Raw genomic sequence first — 5,663 nt, forward strand, 5'->3', positions numbered from 1 at the left:
AACCTCAGTACTACCTATCGGGACCACAAAGACGATTTCTCGCTCTCCAAATACCTCGGCGATATGAGCAAAGCGCGCTCACCACAAAAGCACTATGGTCTTTCCCTGCCCGCCGTAGCACCCAGGATGGCCTTTCCTTATCCCCGTTTCAACGGCGAAACTGACGCCGCAACCCACATCCGACTATTCCTCAATGTTTGGAATGCAAACCACATGGCGCAGAGCCTTTCCGAGGCAGTAGCGCACCAGTCCAAAATGACGGAGTTTGTATTAACCTTGGATGGGAGAGCGGCGTTTTGGCATTCGCAGATGGATCTGCCAGCAATTACGACCTTCGACCAGCTGCAGTCAGCCTTTCTGCGGTTTTTTCATTGGAGGGTGCTGCAACGCGAAATCCTCGGGCAGTTTTACACAATTAAACAGTTGCCAGCCAAGATGGTCGCGGATTTCAACTTACGTTTCCAAAATCTACGGCGGAAATTAGAACGGGGCCCGACGGAGGACGAGGCTAGGGAGACATTTCTAGCAGCATTACGCCGACCCATACGGACAATGCTCAACAACAATAGCGCGAAAGGGGAAACGACCGATATGGTCATAGAAAGAGCGCTACAGCTCGAGCTGGACGAAGAAGAGGAAAGGTTTTCCATGTCCTCATTACGACAAGCGTTACCTCAGGATGAGGAACGACATTTTTGTCAAGCGATCCAGTGCATGATTTGCTTGAATTCAAGGCATTCCGCAGTTGAATGCAACATGTGAATCCACTGTCCAATCTGTCACTCGAAAGCTCACACAATTGAGCAGTGCGAGTACAATATGTTGAACAGAGCCACGCCCACAATACGCAGCGTGGACACACAGCGTCCCCCATGCTATAATGAACAAAGGTGGCAGTAAGACCGACCACGGTATATGGATTGCAATCCACGCAAGACCAGCACTACCGGAATCATCGGAATCACAACGATTCCGAGGAAGACGAGCCGGAGGATGAAGACTACCGTGGCAACCCCAGAAATACTAAAGGGGGCCGACGCTATGAGAATTACCGTCCGACCAACAAACGTGGCGGCTTCAATGGGCCTCGCGGAAAGCATCGGCAATATCGGAACCAACGACGGTACGACGAAAGTTCGGACGATGACTGGCACCAGGAACCACGCCGGGACCAACAACAACCACCGCGTATGCTCCGACGAACGAATCAGGACCGGGAAGAGTAAGTCACACCTGGGGATCGGCACACACCACCAAGGGCCAAGAAGGGCGAATCTAGCATCCATTGTTTTGTTTATCAACAGCCCGGACATTATGCCACACAATGCCCAGTACACAAGGGCAAGGGGCCCACCGTCAATACGATTACGGCGGAAGTACAGCAAGTCACGACACGTCAGCAAACAAAAATTGTTGATTGGGCCGCACAAGATGAGATACGGCGGACAGCCTAGGCATGGGTTGAAAAAGAAAATGCGACAAATACGGAGCGCATGCGGAAGGAGTCCGCAAACACGGTGGAGCTATTGGAGGACGAGGGACCATCCCCGAACCTCATATGGCAAGCACCGATAGGCTGCGAGATAACGTTAACCATGGAGAAGTTGCTGCAACTAGTCCCATGATTCCGCCAGGCCGTGGAAGAGCAGGTGACGGGCAGACCTGGGGTAACTGTCATCGTGAATTTTACGGACATTAGCGACGGACCAACAGTAGTGGATCACCACAACCCGGCTATTAAGTTGATATTACACGGTCGGGAAATCCCAGGATGCGTAATCAATGGCGGCTCGGCCGTTAATGTAATTAGCGCGAAGACATGCGAACAATTGGGAATTTCAGAATGGGAAGCTTGCCCGTTCTGGCTCCGCATGGCGGATACCAGCTCAGTACGACCATTGGGGTTGATACGCAAGGTAGGCATTATCGTGGGAGGACATCGCTTCGACATCTCGGTGGTAGTCCTCGCCCTTGACGCCCCAGGGGCGTATCCTATGTTGTTGGGCAGACTGTGGCTTCATTTAGCGAATATCAAGCAGAGCTGGCAACACAAGTGTATCAGCTTTCAACGCAGACGCACCAAGGTCCACATACCAATAGAGGAAATGGCGACACCACTCAAGGGCATAACACCATTGTACGCAGAGGATATAAATATGTTGGTTGGGGTGGATGATACAGAATTAGAGGCATACCTAGATGAGCACCCTCGGATTATTCCGCTGTTCAAAATCGACGTCATCGAAACCGCGGCGGAATAAGCCACTCCTGCTACACTCCACGACGAGGCTTACGAACCAAACCCAGAGTCAATATTAGAACTAAGCAGAGCACGGGCAACGTTCGAGAGGGAAATGGAAATTTCACGGCGAGTCACCGCATCAGCCCTGGAAGAAGTAAACGTGGGTATGGCGTCAGAACCCTGTTTCCTCCATCGCAAAAGAATTAATGCCGGACTAGAAAGACGCGATGATAGCACTACTCAAGAAGTATAAATATGTGTTCGCCTGGGCCCACAAGGACATGAAGGGGTTAGATCCGAAGTTCTATCAACATAAGATCAATTTAGCAACCAACGCAAAACCGGTCCAGCAGCGTCGATATCGCATGAACCCAAACTACGTGGCCTACGTAAAATAAGAAATTGACAAACTCCTCAAGGTGGGATTCATACAGCCAGTTAAACAAGCTATATGGTTAAGCCCGATCGTAGTCGTACCAAAGAAAAATGGCAAAATACGGGTATGCGTGGACTACCGAAAATTAAACATCGTAACCATTACAGACGCATTCCCTTTACCTTTCACCGATAGCGTACTAGACGTCGTCACGGGGCATGACATGTACAGTTTTCTAGATGGCTTCAATGGGTACAACCAAGTACGCATGCACCCCGAGGACCAAGAGAAGACGGCGTTTGTCATGGACTAGGGAGTCTATGTTGCAGTCGTCATGATGTTCGGGCTAAAGACGGCGCCGAAGACATTTCAACGGACAATCACAGAGATTTTTGGGGAATATATTCCAGCCTTCATGCAAGTTCTTTTAGGCGATTTTGCGGTATATGGGAGAGCAACCGACCATTCTACGCATCTGCAACTGTGCCTGGAACGTTGCCACACCGCACGCTTAAGCCTGAATCCCGCCAAATGTGCCTTCAGCATTACCAACAGGGCCCTCCTTGGCCATATAGTTAGCAAGGAAGGGATAGCGGTCGACCCGAATAAAATATTCGCAATTACCCAAGCGAAAACGCCGACAAATGCGAAATCACTCAGCCATTTTTTAGGACAAATACGATGGCATAGTCAGATGATACGCTATTTGGCGAACTTCGCCACGCCGTTACATGCTGCCATTCATCGGATTCCCTTCCAATGGACAGCTACGGAAGAAAAGGCATATGACGCGCTAAAGGTAATGCTGACGCAGGCACCCGTCGTACAACCACCAGTTTGGGCGAAGCCATTCCACGTGTTTGTAGATGCCTCGGACATAGCAATAGGTAGTTCGCTAATGCAACTCACAAAGTCGAATTGGTATCGGCCGGTGTACTACGCTAGTTGGAAATTATCAACGACTGAGCGTAACTATTCCACAACGGAACGTGAGGCGTTGGGGATGATCTACAACATCAATAAGTTCCGGCATTATCTGCTAGGGCGGAAATTCACATTTCACGTGGATCATTCGACACTGCTATATCTGGTGGAGAAACAAGTGTTGACGGGGAAATTGGCGAGATGGATGTTGTTGCTTCAAGAATTCAACTTTGTAATTCAGCACCACCTGGGTACGCAACATGCAGTGGCAGATTTTTTGAGCAGACTCGATAATGGAGAAACGATGCAGAGGGATGACGATGACTTTCCAGATGCAGACATTTTGCGGGTAGCAGCACTAGCAGAACAAACGGAAAAGACCTTCCCGGATCGGTGGCTCATGGAAATGGCCTACTTCCTGACCACGGGGTTACCGCCACCCCAATTACGGAAGGATGAGAAAAAATGGTTGGCCGTCCGGAGTCGAAATTTCTATTTAGTGGAAAACATACTATACCACAAGGGCAGTGATGACATCTGGAGGCGCAGAATACGACAGGATGAGAAGGTCGTGGTTCTAAACGAAGCCCATTGTGGAACGGCAGGAGGACATTACATGGGCGATGTTATAGCCCGGAAAATTTGGCAAGCAGGACTGTGGTGGCCGACAACGCAAAAGGACGCGTATGAATATTGTAGACAATGCGATTTATGCCAACGATTGGTCCAACCCACAGAAGTCGCAAGAATGCCACATCAACCAGTGTTGCCACTAGATCCTTTCCAAAAGTGGGGTTAGATTTCGTGGGACCTTTTACCTCGGTGGCCACTCGAACAGGCAATAAGTACATCCTGGTGGCTACGGATTACTGCACCAAGTGGGTAGAAGCGAAACCACTACGCAAGAATACTGCGGCAGTCACAGCGAAATTCTTGTACGAACACATCTGGTGTCGTTTTGGTTGCCCTATCGAGCTCATTAGTGACCAAGGGAGTCACTTTCTAAATACGGTCATCAGCGAACTAACCCAACATTACGCAGTGGTGCACAAGAAAAGTATGACGTATTACCCGCAGGCAAATGGCTTGGCGGAATCCACGAACAAAACCCTCCAATCTATCCTCAAAAAGATAATCAATGAGAACAGGACGGATTGGGACACCAAGTTGCATAGCGTGTTATGGGCATACTGTACCATGTGAGGGGATTTTTTGAACCTTAAGCATGTATTCAACAACCCTTTCCATGGCCATGATCTCAATGGGAAGCGATCCCATCTCAAGGAGGAGGGTGTAGGGAGTTTGTTTCTTAACTAGTAGAAACTTTGTAAGAAAATGTTTTTGGACATTTTCAAACTCTTTCCACGTAGATTTAGGGATGCTACCTCCCCATACTTCCACCCCATATAGAAGAACCGGGGTCACCAAAGTGTCAAAAAGATATTTCTTGAGGACCCAACACTTAATATCTCCAAGATTGCATGTGTTCTCAAATGCATAATATGCTCGCTTACCCACCTCTAAGCGGTGTGTAGCACATTCATTCTATTTATGATTTGAAGGAACTTCAAGGCCAAGATATTTGAAGCTTTCCACAAATTCAAGTGGCTCATTGTTGTACATAATGCATGGTTTATCTCTTTTTTGACTCTTCACAAGCATAATCTTTGTTTTAGAGCTATTGACACTTAATCTAGTATGCATGCAAAAAATTTCCAATGCCTTCATAAGCTTTTGTGCATCTCTTGAAGTATTTGCAAAAAGCACTACATCATCCGCATATAACAAAAGCATAATCACAACATTCCCAATGGAAACTTCTTCAACACATTCTTCCTTTACAAACTTGGTAACCATTTCTTCTAATTCATCAATGCATAGACGAAATAATGTTGGTGAGAGTGGGCATCTTTGCTTAACACCAATAGTGTTATTGAAAAAATCTGAAGGAACTCTACAACTGTCTGTCTGACGAAGGAGAGCTCAAGGTTGTTGCCTTGGAGCCTCTAGTTGAACTCCTCCCCTTATAGTGATCTAGTTCGGAGTTCGAGGACTCCTGTGGTTTTTCCCTTTCAAGTTTTCCACGTTAAATATCTGTGTCTCGTTTCTGAGTTTCTCGTT

This window comes from Azolla caroliniana, unplaced genomic scaffold (genome assembly GCF_043228905.1).
Source record: "Azolla caroliniana isolate FFs.n. ecotype wild unplaced genomic scaffold, voAzoCaro1.0.p SCAF_8, whole genome shotgun sequence".
In the NCBI taxonomy this organism is placed as follows: Eukaryota; Viridiplantae; Streptophyta; class Polypodiopsida; order Salviniales; family Salviniaceae; genus Azolla; species Azolla caroliniana.